A 17,243-nucleotide genomic window follows, 5' to 3' on the forward strand; every position below is an offset into this window, starting at 1 on the left:
TATTGTTGGGGAGCAGCAGGGATGCCATTAACAGCACCAATAAAGGCTGGGATTAGGGTGATTGGTGGAGCAGAGCTCTGAACTGTTAAAGTGATTTTGTGTTACAGTAGCATTCAAGATATCCCAGCTGTAAATCACATTATGCAAAGAGAAAGCCAGCCCTTGGCCTGAAGGGATGACATAGGAACAGCAAGCAATTTGTAAGAGGAAGGAACAGAGAGGAGGTGATTTGTTTGGTGTTACACAGGTTAGACCAAAACTGGAAGTTTCCAGGTTGAAGCTGGCTTTGTCTATTCTGTTATAGTGTTTGCTCATTGTGAGCTCAGTCTTTCTTGATTATCGATTAATGTAGCAAGCGTTAGCAATAATGTTTGAAGTACAGTGCACAGAACACGTGTTCAATGTGGAAAGTGAGAAATGATCAAAATCTTCTAATTGAAAGATCAAAATACTTCCAACTGGGTGTAGTGTACAAATTGATTTCAGTAAATGCACTTTGGGCATAGTATATTTTTAAATTGGACCGTAGAAATTAAATGGAGCTTGAGTGGTTTGGAATTTGTAATGTTGGTTGAGGCAACTGACCATCATGGAACAGTGGTTTATTGTGCTGCTTTGAAATAGCTCTTGCGTTTTATGCTAGCATGATGTTACTTTAAGTAGTACCATTATTTCAAACCAGCATAATGAGATGAAAAGCACTTGGCAAGCACTCCTGTAAAACAACATTTGAGTGCTAAATTCAGATCTTTGCTTGAAAGTATCTATAAAATACCATGCTTAGGGTGTCATACCAAGGAAAATAACCATCTAGGTTAAAGCCTTCTTAAACCATTTTTGACTGAATGACAGCTTCAACCACATTTTAACTTTTTTTGAGGGGAATGATTTCTGAGCTTTGACATGGAAACTGACAAAATGATCGTGAAATGAGTGCCTGTAATAAGTGGGACGCTCTAACAAGATGGATTACAGATCTGAACATGAGCTTCTTCCATCTCACTTGGTTATCCAGCCAACAGGTTATTTCAGAGTATGATTTGATTGCTTGTTTTGTAGAAAATATGCTTAAAAACCCAGTTTAGGCAGATGTGTACCACAGGTGGTTTTTTTTTTTGTTTGATTGCAAGATATAGCAGAAAATGTTCTTCAGATGTGAATGATCCTTTCATCCAGGTGTTCATGAGCATTTTTTCTTTGTCATTTTTTATAGAATTGTACAAAGTAGAAAACATTTTGTTAGCCTTAAAATGAGTGAAGAAGTCAGTGCAGCCCAAAAGCACTTGGTCTGTGTGTGGGAACTACTGAGTCATGGCCTGAACCTCTGATTGATCACCTGAGGTGAGCCATGAATCAGCCAGAGGAGCACAGGTGAAGGCAATTCACCTGTGCTGCCGGAAGACCTCCTAGACCTATTTAAGAGCTGGCTACCAGTGGGGAAGGATCTCGTCTGGAGATTCCTCCTTCTGGTGTTTTGTGGTGAGCCCAGCATAAGGGTAAGCCTTACATTTATTCTCTTTTGTTATCATAGTCCTCTTCGCCTAACTCTCTTGTGTATTTTTTGATTGTAACATCTTGATATCCATTGATTATACAGCCTGTATCTCAGGTTAAACTGTGTTTTGGCTCTGTTCTGTCTTCCAGATCGTAGCCTAGCAAACCAACCTCACTTGCACATTCTGTGGTTTTTTTTTTTCAGTGACATTTTCTTTCTACTACTAACTGTTACCAAGATAATTGTAGCTAATGAACAGAGGACAATGTTGTAATCCTGCACGAAATTAGCAGTAACTGGGGATGCTGTTGATGGTATCTGGAAATACCATGTTGTCACATGTTGTCAACAATAACAGCTGCTGGAGATACTTGCCATTTTGTGGGCTAGGCCTGCTGGTTTAAGACTCTGCCAGTTTCACATGAACTATAGTTTGTTGCATCTTCCTGAAAGGGGAGGGAAGGGAAAGACATAACATTATCAATACAATGCAAAAACATTCCTGGCAAGCAGTTAGCTTTAGCCCTTGCACTTAGATCTCTTAATTTTCCCTAAATTGTGTGTGTTTCATGTGCTGCCAAGTCTGGCTATTAATTCACTTAGCTCCTTAGAGACATGCCACAGCAATAAAAAGAAAAAAAAATAACAGAAACATCCCCAGCAATGTATATATTGCTATTGACACAGCCTTTTTGTCAAGTAATTTGTAATATATTGTGTTCTGACTCACGGTCACTCTTACTGTATGTACAGAAGAGGAGGGTTTGGTTACGCATTTTGATTTTTTGCTCCTTCTCCCTAACTGTTTCACTGTAAAATACTGCTACTCCTACTCCCTGGAACTGTTAGCGTAAACGTGACCTGTCTTTGGGTGTGGTATTCTCTTCCCTGGAATGTTTGAGACCTTGGAAAGGTCTGTGGTGCACCTCTAGCGGCTGTAGTTCCTCTTGGGGCTGGAAAACAGCCTTAGGAAGCTGTGCAGGACCAGGATTCAGATTTTGCTTGTGGCGAACCTTTGTCTCTGCTACCTTGTGATTTAGCTAAGATGTGGCCATTGTGTTACTGTGCTTTGTTTTTTTTCCCTAAAATGATTTGCAGTACCATTCTGAGAAAGGCTGTTGTGTCAGCAGAACTTGCACTTTCTGAGGAAGCGCCCTGCTTCAGGCAGAATATCTCTGGTCATCTGCAGTGTTAATGAATATTTGAACAGAGGGGGCTGAGTGGAAAATAATTGAGGTTGCTGGAAGTTGCGGTGGGAGAAGAGTAATGTTTAAAACAATCAGCAGTCTTTTGTGCTGTATGAATTCTTTGGAAGGGTATGATCATGGTTTATTTCTAGCGGGTGCAGCAAATACTCACTTTTTGCTGGGTTAACTGCTGTAGTGTTAAACAAAAAGAGATGTTACATTGTAAACTTAAAAAAAAGAGATCCCAGCCGTGTGGCCTCACAGGTAAATATCTTCAGGGTGGTTGGAATAACAGGGAGATTTGGGTTGCACAGAGGGAAGGAGCTGCTTGTTTCCAGCTAGGCTGATGCTGGCTTATCCCTTTCTGGAATCACATTTGTGCAGTGGTGATATCAAATCAGAGCTTCAGTGGCCTCACTGTGAAGAACAGCATGGGGCTGACACCGGCGTTGATTTTAATATAGGAACTCTAGGAGCAGCTGACAGGTGTCTAGATTTGAAGTCTTTTTTTTTTTTTTCTTCCTGATACCTTTTAAAAAAGCTAAAAATGTCTGCATTTACTTTTTTGTGATCACAGATGGTCTCATTTGAGACTAGAAAAAGATGCAGAATGTTTGGGAAGGCTGTCTTCAAGATGTATGGAATGTCAATATAGGTGTGTGTGGTTTTTTTTTTTTTTTTTAAGCAGTTAAATATGTCTCAGCTAAATTGACTGTAAAGAAGTTACAACTGTTGTGTTTGTATTGTGGTAGTTAACTGTGGATCAATTCTCAAGTGAGATACCTTTGTATCAAGTGCTGCTTTATTAGAAGTAATAAAAAAACCCCATCTATCATGCTAGTTTTATCTCAGTCTGAGAGATACCATGGAAGAGGAGGGAGGAGCAGGTAGTGTTGATGGTTCTATGTTTTTATGGTATCAGCAACTAAATACCATCATGGAAACTCAATAAGAGCAAGAGCCCAGGCTGCCTAGGTAATTGAAATACAGAGATTAATTACCCTCTGGTGTGTGAGTATATGGCCATGATGCTGTCTGCCATGTCTGCCTGTTTTGGAGCCATAGTGGGTGCGCAAAGGAGTCCTTGCCTGTACCTGCAGGAGTCAAATGAATAGGGTACTGTGGGGGTGCATTTCCTTTCCCTCGTGGTGTCCTACACGTTAGCAAAAAAGGACAGTTTGGGCAGTTTGTCTGATCTAGCTTGTAGATACATGTGTGCTGTGTCCTAATTAGGAGTTTTATTTAAGGAACATTAGTGATTTAACACCCCGATCTAATTACTCGTAAGCTTCTTGCTAATTTTGTAATTAGCAACGGAGCAAGACATTTTATGGAAAATATACCCTTAAGGAAACCAGAACCACTAATTTCCAATGTTTATAGAGAGCTTTATTTCTATGACAGTGTTCTGTATGTAATGTCTAAAAGGAAATAGTAGTATGTGTTCTATTTTTACATAATGGCAAAGATGTGAGCCAAAGGTTTACAGAAACTTAATACAGTCAGTCACCACAACCCTAATGACTAGCTTTTGAACTCTCATTTATAGCATCAGATTCTACTCGGATGTAACTAATGGAGAAGACATTCTTGAATTGCTTTCTACCACAGTTATCTTTGGCCTTCGAAGTGTGAGAAGAACTCAGGGTGTAATCAGGATGGTGCTGGCCATGGTCTTTCATAGTTTACAGCAGCCAAGGCAGCTTTTTTATATATAGATAGAAAGGTGCAACTTGGAGCAGCTGTAAGCCTGCTATAAAATGTCCTGTGGCCTTAGAAGGATAAAGCTGTCCTTATAGCTTGCTACCAGTTAGTCTATGATGTGTGGTTCAGATGGACAGAAAACTTGGCAAAAGATATCCTGGCCATCAAGTAGGTGTTCATAGAAGTTTTACTTCCATAGAAGGTCTCTCAGGTGTTCTCTTGCTTTTGGTAAGCTGGTTTGCTCTTGTCAGAAATTCATAAATGTGACAAATTCTTAGGTCTGGAAGGCAATGCATGCTTTGCTGAGCTGAAACCTAATAATCTGGTTTCTTCAAATGCTAGGTATTAGCGCGTTTAGAGACGGGGAGCTTTGTAACCAATCTGGAGTAATATACTATCCGTAAGGTCTGTAGAGAGAGATCTGTTTATTAATTTAATTGATGTAGCTGAAAAAGAAACAAACAAGCTCTTAGGCTGAGAATACCTTATTTCCTTACTGGACTGATGAAGCAATTAAGTGTAAAAGCTTGTCACTTGTCTTTAATGCGCAACAGTTGTAGCAAACTTTTAAACTAAATCTTTTGCTTGTCTGTACAACAAAAGGGTTCACTTTCCTGCGGATCTGCTTTGTGCTTGGGGAACCCTTGAGAGTGAATGTGCACTTAGCAAAAAAGCAGTAGGAATCACTTCAGAGTTCGAGATCCTGCCCTGCACTGGTGATTCCTCAGTCCTGTCACATCTCTTCCTTTCCCAGCAGGACATGCTAGTCTACATCCCTGTGTGCCAACACAACTACAGAAAGGAAAGGATACAAAAACACTGCAGGCTGCTCGTCTCTGCTTCCACTTCCTACCACCAGCACTGCTTTTGGATGTCAAGTAGCCCAGTACTTTCTTGACCCCTTTCACTCTTTCACACTGAATGTTTTTGTGTCAGATACTTTAGTTTTCGTTTAGTACCGGGTTCAAGTTTTCTGATTGTTTGCAGTGCACATATGCTAATTAATTAAGTATCCCTACTAGAGATAGTGAAGTAGTTCCCTCTGAAGAGGGACGGAGGAGAAAAAGGCATTGTTGGCTGCCTAATTTGCTGCAAGGCCTACTCTGGACAAACAGTATGGATACAAACCATGCCAAGTCTCCGGCTTCCTCTGCTTGTGACATTTCTCTAGCGTTCTCCTGGGAGGTCTTCTGCCCTTAACTGCCCCCTCATGCCTGTGATAGAGAGAACTTGGAAGTGGTCCCAAGTGTCAAACCTAGCTGTATTTTGGTGCAAGCACTTCTAGTGAAGAGCCCAACAGTGGCTGTAGCTTACTGCCCAAAGAGGTCAGGGGATGGCGATGGCATCAGTGATTCCTATTCTGTTTCAAATGAGACTTTGGTATTTAATGATCTTTTTTTTTTTTTTTTTTTTTTTTTTTTTTTTACGATTACCAACTTAATCTTTGGCCTCCTGTGAATGAAAATACTGGCAGAAACAGCACACAGGAGTTGTAGAGTGCTCTAGTGTACAGTAGACTGTTCATCAGGGTGGGAGATCCCATCCCAGTGAATAAAGGCTGAGGAAGCCAAGCTGTTTTGTGGCAACTTTTGTCCCCAGAGACTTAATTCTTATACGTTAATAGGTTGAATGGTTTTTATTTGTTTATTTACTTGTTTGTTAGTGTAGCTCCTATCTAGGCTTTCTATTTCTGTTCTTTCTGCTATTTTTGTTACGCAATTTCCCAAGAATGAAGAATACTACTTTCAAACTTTCTCCTTATTAGTTTAGAATACAGCTACTGCAAGTCTTATCCTCTAGAAAGAGCAGTAAAATGTCCTCATTATACTAACATTTCAAAGCCTTCAGGCTTCTGTGGCATAGGTCCCATTTAGACATCTAATAAATGACAGTCCTTGCCCACAAAAGCTTTATGTCTATCAAATGTGAGAAGAACAGGGGAAAATTAGGCCATGTCCACAGGGACAAATGAGATAGCAAATATAATTTAAGTCAGAGGAGTTTCATTAGCTAAGAATAATTCAGTTTCTGAATTTCTGCTGTATATAGTAAGTGGTCATTAGACTAGCTAGTCTTAATATTTTAAAAACTGTGATTTAAATAAAATATGTAGGATTTTAGATAAGTCAGTTCAGTGCCAATGAATGGGAAGGAATTTACTCATCCAAGACATGCTGGGAGCAGAGGGAGGGAATGATAAAGCTGGTCTGCAGGATAAAGCCACTTACTCCTTTGAGATTGTCTGTGGATATGTCAAGTCATGCATGGGCATGAGCACAGCCACAGACCTTCATGAAACAATGGCCTGGCATTGGAAGGCAGATGTGGTCTCCCTGTTTTGTGAGGATGGTGTGCTGTGGCAGTATGCTGTTTGCACTGCTTTGTCTGCTCTGGAGATTAAAGAAACGTATACCCAGTAGAAAACTGCAGGCCATTCATCTTCACGGTAAATGTTCCTTTGCTCACAATTTAATGCTCTGTCCTCTCCTGTGTTGGGGCCAGTGACATCTTGTGTGAGGTGGAAGGGTCCTGTGGCATTGGTAGGCTGGCTTTGTGTATTCTGAAAGGTTATTTGTATTCTTAAACAGAGTGGCATTTGGGAGTGGCTAAGGGTTGGGCCCAAGTGTCTTTCTATGTCGGTGTTTAAATATTAGTGGATCGTATTCCAAAGAAAGGGCAGCAATGTTGTGGCTGCTGTTGCATTATATTTGCTGAACTTGCAGCTGTGGAGGGAGCTGTTTCCTTTTTTTTTCATCTCGTTGATAGGCTGGGAGCATGTCTGTGAATTCCAGCTGGGTTTAGACATGGGTGGAGCTTGCTGCTAGGGAAAGGCAGGTCTAGGTCACCAAAAATACAGTTATGGACAAAAAGCGTGGGGTTGGATCAAAAACACTGTGTGGATGGGGCTAGAAAGCACTAGTGTAGTTGTGTTGTGTTGCTTTCCACATCTTCACTGTATTGTTTCAGCATTCTTGGCTTAATTGTTAGGAGACATTAGCAATTCATGTTACCGCTCATAAGAGTAATTTAAAATGACCAATGTTGTTTGGTCTCTTTTTATTTATGGTGCACACTCACAAAAAAAAAAAAGAAAAAAAGAAAAAGAAAAAAAAAACAGTGGGAAAAGAAAAGAGATCAGGCAATTTTAATGGGGAACAGATCAGATGTAACACAATGCACTTCTGCTTTGGTATTTAACCATGGGATGTAGGTAGGAGTTGTGTTAACCTGGAAACCTCTGGAACTGAATAAATTAAAATACTTTGTGTATAAGTGTAATAATAGCCTTCAAATTCCTCTCAAAACCCTTCATTTATCCTTGCTAGCTTAAAAAAAGCTACAGATTTGCTTGCAGATCATTTCTTATTGGCACTTGTTAAATTTCAGGCAGCATCTGACAGCTGAAAACTGCAAGTGCCATTTCAAGCTCCCAGCTGGTGCTGCCACTGGCTACTGATGACCTTTCCTCTTCCCTTCCACAGGCATAATGGTTCAGAAGTGAGATAATAAGATAAGATGCATTAAAGGAAAAGAGAAAGAAAACCAATCTCAGCCTGCACCACCCATCCTTCATTTTGTGACTCTCCTGTCTTTTTTTTTTTTTTTTTTTTTTTTTTTTTTTTTTTTTTTTTTGAAAATGCAGGCAGTGACTGATTGTGGCTCTTCTGCCTCAAACAGCATTTAAATTCCTTTTTGAAATGATTCTTTCAGAGTATTAGTATGACCGCTGGAAATTAGGGCATGAATGATGGTTAAAGTGCCATATATATATGTGTGTATATATATATAATAGTGTGTGGGTGTGTGTATGTATGTATATATATATATATAATAGTAACTGAGATAAGTGCTTAGTCTTGTTCCATGTTAAATATACATTTTTAGTTTTGTTTATTGCTGAGTAATTAGCTCAGGATCAATGACTATTATTTTTTTTTCCTTTGTCTTCCTCCCCATAGAGCCCTTAAGCAATGTGACTTCTTCCTGCTGTAACTTTACAAGCCACCTAGGGACAATTTGTTACAGTGTCCTAAACAGTGTTGAGTAAAGTAAAGCTATTCTCATTAGCTGTTCTCATAGCAAAGTCTCAGCACAGGACACCAGTATGTCTTCATTTGTTTAATAGATGTTTTGATCCAGTCACAGAGATGGCATTTAACTGTGTTGTGGCTTTCAAATCCTGTCTGAGTTAGTCTTAAGTGACCAAAATCAATTGAAGATGTCTAAAGACTGTGTGATTGATGGACATGATTATGTTTACAGAATAGTTAGGTTTTAAAAGAATTCAAGGTTTGATGAAACAATAGCCATGGGGTTGTTCAATCTGAAAGAAAGAATTGCTGGTAGCTGTTGTCCATCAGCAAGTGCCTTCCTGTGTGCTTATAAATATTTTTTTCACTGGTGGAGTTAATGCTTCTGTAGTAGCAATGCAGACCAACTTAGGTGATGCAAAATTAATACAGTAGTGTTCCTTGATGCTTAACTGACCTCTTCTGAATTTTATTTAAAAAGAGTTCTCATACTGTTAGCTTATATGGAGATCTTGCTGGTCATGCTAGAGGATGCTGGAAACTACTTCCATTATTATTGTTTTTCCTGCCAAGGAAAGTTAGATTTTGTTAGTGTAAGCTAGTTTTAAGGAGTTAACAAAGTCAGTTTAAGGGGTGTGGAAATTTGGATTAACATCCTGAGCTTTTCTAAGGAATTGTTTGAGCGTGTAATAGTCGAAGACTGCTTTAAATATTTTATTCAAGGTTACGCTGGTAATTTCACTGCAAATTGTATGTGTCCTGGGAATCTGAGAGAACTGCATATTGATGCATTCACTGAACTGTGCTTAGTTAATGTGCTGATGTGGCTGATATTTAAGATGTGTTTGGGCTATATTTTACTTTAGAGTAAAGGTATTTGTAATATCAATATGACTAATGTACTGTGGGATGCAGCGTGCCATTCTCTCTCATGTGCACGTTATGGCATGGAAAGAAAGTGAGAAACATATTTATGTGGGTTTTTCTGTGTGTAAATTGTAACGTAGACCAACACCTCTTTCGGCCTTTGTGCTCTACAAGATAAAAGCATAAGCAGCCTATGCTTATCTTATCTGTGATGTGACAAACAGGGCTACCATTTCAGTCTCCCATAGCATGCTAATGATAGATCTCGGTCAATTCTGGGATGCTCATACTCCATCACAAAAATTAAAGTATTTATTTGTGCTGGATGCACCTTCCCACAGTGCTGCTTAGACTCTGGGATGTAATTTCCCAATTCCTAACTCTGACAAGCGTGTTTGTCATCCTCAGACATTAAAGCCATGAAAGTTTGTTTGTAACTCTCAAGCACTGCTATATGTATTTTTTTGTGTGTGCGTCTATCTGTGCAGATCTACAACGGCTGCTCCAAAAGTAATCCCTCCTATGTTATGATGTTGGCTCACAATGTCAGAGGTGGATGTTGGTGATATGGCAGTAGAGGCCGAACCTCCCTACCATGATTCTGTTACATTTTGTTGTTGTGTGACAGATAGCAGCAGAGGGGCAGCCTGACAGAATGGTGTCTAACATGAAAGTGAGTATGAAGCGAAGGTGTGGCACTGAATTACTCTAAGCAGGAAAAAAAAAAAAGGCACTCACTGACATACATTGACTCTTGCTGAGCGTTTATGGAGACCAGAGGATGTGAGCACAGTGAGGTGGTGGGTGGTGTATTTCAGCAGTGGTGACAGCAACACTGGATCACCTCCGCTGGTGCGGATTTGTATGAGCGTGGCATGCAGGCTCTTGTTTGTTGCTGGTGAAAATGCAGAGCTAATGGTGGAAACTGTTCAAAAATAGTGTTTTGTAGCTGAGAATGTGCTCTATCAGGTAGTGGTACAGTGTTCTTTGTAGCAGTTGTGGTTTCCGTGGAAACAGATAGAAGGCATTACTTTCAGAGTGACCTGTGTGTGTGTGTGTGTGTGTGTGTGTGTGTGTGTGTGTGTGTGTCATTTTGATTTAGCAGAGCCTACCGTGGAGGTCATCCTGTGATACCAATAAGTTTTTCTTTTACTAGTAGGTGGCTCTTAAACTTCAGCCAGAATCTCTTTTGCAGCTGAAAGTGCAGAGTTTACAGAGTTCAAATTCTGTACAGGAATGTACTTGTTAGTGAATTTTATAAGATGAAATGACCAGCTGTCATAAATCTTATTAGTTTGTATCCAGAGCTGCAGCATTCTGTTAATATGATGATTTTTTTTTATTAAAAAGAAAAGTCCTGTACATGTACTTCAGCAATTTGTCATTGCTTTTCAAGCTTATTAACTCATTAAGTAGCATTTAATGAGGATAACCACAAAGTAATTAATTTATACAGCACGTTTATTGCTTCCCTAATGAATTTATGTATCAAATTTAGAGCTCCACAATGAATATGTTAATCTATTTTTATATTTCATATGCATTTTGTTTACTGTGTAAATAAAAATGCTTCTTTAAGGTCTTTTTTCTGATCTATGTACTGAGTATAGGCATAAAAAGGCTGGGAGGCATGGCCTGTGAGGAGAGGCTGAGGACACTGGGCTATACAGTCTGAAGAAGAGGAGGCCAAGACATGACCTCATTGCTCCCTGAGGAGGGGAAGCAGAGGGAAGTGATGGCAGGACACATGGAAATGCCACAAAGCTGCACCAGGGCAAGGTCAGACTGGGCACTGAGAAACATTTCTTTGCCAGAAGAGTTGTCTGTCAATGGAATGGGCTTCCTGCAGATGTAACTGATGCCCTGTGCTTGTTGTTATTCGAGAAACATTTGGACAACACCCTCAGTAACATGTTGGAACTTCTGGTTAGCCATGAAGTGGTCAGACGCTTGGGCTCAATGATCTTTGAAAGTCCTTTCCAGCTGAGCTGTTCAATTCTGTACTGTGTTCAAGCGTGGTGCAGAGCTAGGTTGCCTTTAGAATGCACTCTCCTAACATCAAAGCTTGTGGAATTCTTTGTCATTTTTAAAATGTTGGGGATTTTCTTTCGCCTGGGAAAACTTGTCCACAATCAGAATGGGAATTTCCTTGGAGGTTCTTCGTGGAAGAACTTATCTTTTTTCTTAAAGCCAAGCAGCTACTGAGGAATTGGGAGACTGAGGAATTGAATACTCTGGTATGTTATATTGAAACAACCTATATGTCAGCTAATGATTACGTTGGATGTAGGTGGCAAGGTTTGGTAGCAGAGGGGCTGTGTGGGTGGCATCTGTGAGATGAAGCTGGTGTCTGCCCTGTGCTGGACACAGTGAGTTTCAGTCAGCTTTGGTAGCCCCAGTGCAGGACATGGTGTGAGCAGGAAGGAACAGCAGAGGGGAGCTGTTAAGCCAGTTCCCACCCCCCTGCTCTGCCTTGGAGGGCAGCAGAGGAAGTAGAAGGGGTGTGATGGAAGGAGTGTGATGCTGGGTCTAGGGAGAATGGAAAGCTGAGAGAAAGGTGTTTTAGATTTGTCTTTGTTTCTCACTATTCTACTCCATCTAAATTGGCCATGAATTAAATTACATGTCCATAAGTCAAGTCTGTTTTGACAGTGATGGTAACAAATATTGTTTGTATCTGGACTCGTGACTTTTTGTACCTTATTGTCCCTCACTGCTCTGTTGAGTGGGAGTGATGGAGCAACTGGGTGGGCATCTGCCAGCTACACAAAGTCAACCAGCCACTATAATCTACACGATAACATATGGACTACCAAGACATAAACATAAAATTCCACAGTCTACAAATGAACTTTCAGATTAAGAATGTCTATTACATGTTAAGGTTCACAGTCTATAGTATTTAAGAAAATAGTGAACTGAAATGAGTACGGATTTTTCCTTTTACTCTTTTTGAAACAGTATTAGAAGCACTGAGCCCATGCTAATATGCAATCATTAAACTCTTGGACTTTCATCTTAAAGTACTAATTCTACCATTTTGTGATCATGCTTAGTTCAAAAAGGAATAAAATTATTTTAAGTACTTGGAGAACAGCAAGACTAAATATATTTAAAAATATAATTTTGTGATAAAAATAGTATTTCTTGAGGAGAAAAATACATTGATTGGCAACATAAGTTGCAATGTGGAGATCCTGAATCTTCCTTCCCAATTGCACCCTATATAGGTGAATTAGCATCTGTCTTCTGTGGCATCACAGCTAGTCAAACTGCAGTACTCTTGTATCTCCACAGATGTATGTTTAATGCACCTTTATCCTTTTGATGTATTACGTATGTATCAATTTTGTGTGACATTGTTGTGCAGCATTAAAACATTATTTCAGAAAACAAGATGCATTTTTGTTGATGCAGTCATAAAGTCATAGAATAGCTTGGGTTGGAAGGGACCTCAAAGATCGTGAATCTCTGACCCCCCTGCCACATGCAGGGCCACCAACCTCCACATTTAATACTAGACCGGGCTGCCCAGAGCCCCATCCAATCTGGCCTTGAACACCTCCAGGAACGGGGCATCCACAGCCTCTCTGGGCAGCCTGTTCCAGCACCTCACCACTCTCTGTAAAGAATTTCCCCCTGACATCCAACCTAAATCTCCTCTCCTTCAACTTAAAACCATTTCCCCTTGTCCTGCAGTTATCATCCTTTTAAAGAGTTGATTCCCCTCCTTTTTGTAGGTTGCAATTAGGTATTGAAAGGCTGCAACGAGGTTACCCCGCAGCCTTCTTTTCTCCAGGCTGGACAAGCCCAGCTCCCTCAGCCTGTCTTCACAGGGGAGGTGCTTCAGTCCCCTGATCATCTCTGTGTCTCTCCTCTGCACCCTCTCCAACAGCTCCTAGACTGCGGTCTGCCTTTTGAGGCATTTTCTTTAATGGTTTGAAAGCAAATGGGAACCGCAGCTATGCAGTCAGATTTTTTTCTGCAATCTGCTATTTTTGTGCATATTGCAGCTAAGACTTAATTATTAATCCTTTGAGGAACATTGTGTTGATCTTGATTTACTCTGTTACATTGTCTGTGAATATCTAATATTGAATCCTTCTAAAAAACACATTAACTGGTATAATTTATTCAGAATCTGCTTAACAAAGAAAATTGTATATTTAAAGTAATTCAAAAGAAGCAAAGACTTTCCCTTGTTAGATAAGGAGTCTTCAGTATCCTTGTTATTCTCTCCCAGCACAAAGAAGACTTTAGTATATCATTTAATAGCATATACTGTAGTGGTGTGGAAATATCCCCTGTTTAATTGCTAGCACTGAAACATAGTAAATGCTGTTAATGTTTTGCGGAACAACCATGTGAACTGTTTTATAACTTACTATGTGATAGAAAATAGCAAGCAAAATCCATTAAAAATAGAATGAACTGCAGAATTAAATTCTGTAGCAATACTTTAGCAACTGAGGTAAAGCTTATTCCTTTTCAAGCAGGTATTAGTATTCCAGAATGCAGACATTAATGTCCTAATAGCCAAATCTCTCCCTGGTCTAATATTTCTCCAATAGTGGGTGAGTTTTGTACACTGCACTATCTCTTATCTCTATTCAGACTACTGCTCTACTGAGACCTTGTGCTGCTGAAGCTAGAAGAACTGACAAAATTCATGTGTGCAATTACAAACAGAACAGATACAACTCTCTTTCGAATCTATTTGGCTTTGGCTCCTAGTGACAGCTCTCTCTGTTTCTTCCAGGCTTTCTGGCCAGTGCTTAACACTGGACAGGATTCCTTTCGTGGTGGGATTAAGCCATTCATTCTCACATTGAATGCAAGACAAATACTATTAGTGTCAACAAAATTACAGTGAAGTACACTATTCCTGCTGTAATTTGATTTAGCTCCAGTGTAAATGATGTTGTACCAGTTTCTAGAAGCAAAGGCCTGATCTCAAAAGTCTGTTTACTGTAGTACTGTTTATAGTAGACTTTCATTTTTTTCTCAAATATGTATAATTGGAAGCTCTGTGAAAGTACACTAAATTTGTGTATTTTCTTGTCTGCAGACTTCCAAAGCTTATGTTTAGTTTAAAAGTGGATTCAATAAAGATTGTTTTACTGTCAGAAAGAGCTGTATTGTATGCATGTAGCATAAAGACAGAAGTTCTGAAAGATCGGATGTTGGTCGTATGTTTTTGGGAAATGAGAAGTTCCCAGAAATGGAGGCAAAGATTTTAAAATAGCAAGGGCTTTCTGTGAAAGTATTCACTTGTTTGTGTGGAGAACACATCAGACAAACTCCACTGAAAGGAGATCAGTTGCATCTCCTTAAAAACGGGGCGGAGGAAAGAAAAATCTTGTCTATTCTTCAGTTGGTTCTCCTTTCTAAGTCATTATTTCCTTAATCTTCCTTTTCTGTATACTTAAAATAGGAAATAGTGAAGTTTTCTTTAAGGATTTGCAATAGTGGATTAAAAAAATATTTCAGAGACAGGAAATAAACAGGCCTTTTAGCAACCATCAATCAGTCTTCAATATGTTTGTATAGTTTTTATACTCCAGTCTTGGAATTCATTTACTATTCACAATTCTTGGCAATTCATAGTTGGAGGCTGATTACAGTAGTCTTTTTGGCTAATATTTACACTTCCACTGCTGACTCTGTCTAGTGAGGGATTGAATATCAGCCTATACGCAGTTTGCTCTGAAAGTAATGCCTCCAATTTATTTTCATGAAAATAACAACACACGCAGAGAGCATAACAACATTATTTGATAGTATTTTGTAGCTGAGAATTTGCTCTATTTTTCAATATAGTCACCACCATTAGCTATGTGTTTTCACTAACAATGAACAAGAGTTGTGCTTGTAGAAGACTCCACCAGTGGAGGCGACCCTGCTGTTACCACTGCTGAAGTGCACCACCTACTGCCTCACTTTGCCCACATCCACTGTTAGGTCTTCATAAACACTCAGCAAGTGTCGATGAATGTCAATGGGTGCCATTTTTTCTGCATGAAGGAATTCAGTGACACACCTCTGTTTCATCTGCGCTTCTGTTATCAGGTGCCACTGTGTCAGACTGTCCCTCTGCTACCATCTGTAATGGGGTATTGGCATGGAAGTTCAGCTTCTACTGCAACGCCATCAACTGCCTCCGACACTGTGGGCTAACATAATAAAATAAGAGGCATTACTTTTGGAGCAGCCCTCATGTTTTAGCACTATTGCTACCTCAGCATTTTGGTGCACTGTTCGTTCATTCATCATATGTTTGTGGCTTCTGTCCCTGACTTAATATATTTTTTTTAATTTTGAAGGATGGTGTGTGTATATTTGTGTGCACGCATACGTATGTGTACATATGTATGTAGTATACGAGTGCTGGTCAAATTGCTAAATACAGACACTTTCAAAAGGAATCCCCCTCTTGGCTATCAGTTTTCTGGGGCTTCTCTGAGGAGACTGTTTTTCCCAGTGGCACTTGGTCTCTGTGTTTTGAAAGAAAAAGTGTTTGCTTTGGATACCATGCTTGAGAGAAGCAAGGGCTAGATCAGTCAGTGTTACTGATGCATTGCAAATCAGATGGTACACCAGCTATTCCACTGTTGTACATGGTTATGTTCATATCATAACGCAGGCTATAGGAAGCTTGAGGACACAACTGCACTGGACCCTGATTTGTTTTCTGGTTGAATATTTGTGGAAGAGTGTTGTTTTTTTTTCACTTTATATGCACTGTAATCTGACTGGGAGGAAAAAAAAAAAAAAAGGAAAATAGTGAGATGAGAATTCTTCAGCCAAACAATCATTTTGTTCGGCACCAAATAAGAAATCAGAAAACCTCTTGTGAGTGTGCTTTTATGGGCTTGTTGTTGTTCCCCCCGGTTTACAAAAACGATGTTGTAATATTTAAAGCAGGCATTGTGCATGTGAGGTTTCTGTATGGAATCACAGATAACGTTTGTAAGCTGCTGAAATGTTCCTGTGGATGGCCTGACCGATGCAACCTGTCAAGGTAATGAATGAAGTACTGTAGGAATACTACAATGCCTACTGTACGCAGAGATGATGTTTCCTAAATTGAAAAACAGGTTTATTAATGGTGTTCTTATAAAGATGGGACTAATCTGGGATTCTGCTACCGTTTTTAATTAACAACTCAACCATTAATGATCATGTGGCTCAGCTTGTGAAATGACTGATGATCAGGTTTTTTTTCTTGTTTTTTTGCTACGCTGTGTTCACAGATATGAAAAGGTGATTGCAAAGCTCAGACAGCTAATTCAGAAACCTAGATCAATATTTCGTTCTGTCCTTTGGCAGTGTTAATTTAGAGAGAGGAAACGATCACGTATTCCTAACCTTGTTTGTGGTTTAAGCTTCCTGCTTATTTATTTCTTTGGAAATATTATTCTTTGCCAAAGAGATGGTTTGATCTGATTATTTTATGTCAGGCGAATATTTCTGGGAGTAAGCAGGCTGTTGAAAACACAACACGCTGCCTCTCAGGTCTTGAAATGTGTAGTTTGTAAATCGCTCTGTAAAGACCAGGTGATGAGCAGCGAAGAGAAGGGCATCAGCTGTGCACCTTTGGCTTATTTGGAAGAAATCTCTCCCTTGCGTATGTGCATCTGAAGGCAGGCAGTGGAGGTACTGGGCTGGGACAGCCACAAAGCTATCGTGAGCAACCTGTGCCTTATTGTGGTGAAGCACTCGTGGTGGCGGGCACAGATGGCAATGGTGCAGAAGGGAGCCCAATGAGAAGTTTGGTTGATTTATCTGCAATTGCCCCTCCTTTTGTTGTGTCAGTAATGGTAGAGTGAGGAAAATGAATAATAAAACCTGCTTTGGGAGGATATAATGGTTCAGCAGTGAAAAATGATAATGAAGTGTTGGAAAAAAGCTTCTGGGAGTGGAGCGTTTGCATAACAATATATTGCTGCTTTAATGGGG

General features: G+C 39.8%; 1 protein-coding gene across 3 annotated transcripts in view; it reads left to right on the forward strand.

The window, feature by feature from the left end:
* MYO16 (myosin XVI) overlaps positions 1-17,243 on the forward strand; it is a 373,785-nt gene that overhangs the window by 13,436 nt on the left and 343,106 nt on the right. The window lies entirely within an intron of this gene.

Source organism: Lagopus muta, chromosome 1 (genome assembly GCF_023343835.1).
Source record: "Lagopus muta isolate bLagMut1 chromosome 1, bLagMut1 primary, whole genome shotgun sequence".
Taxonomy (NCBI): Eukaryota; Metazoa; Chordata; class Aves; order Galliformes; family Phasianidae; genus Lagopus; species Lagopus muta.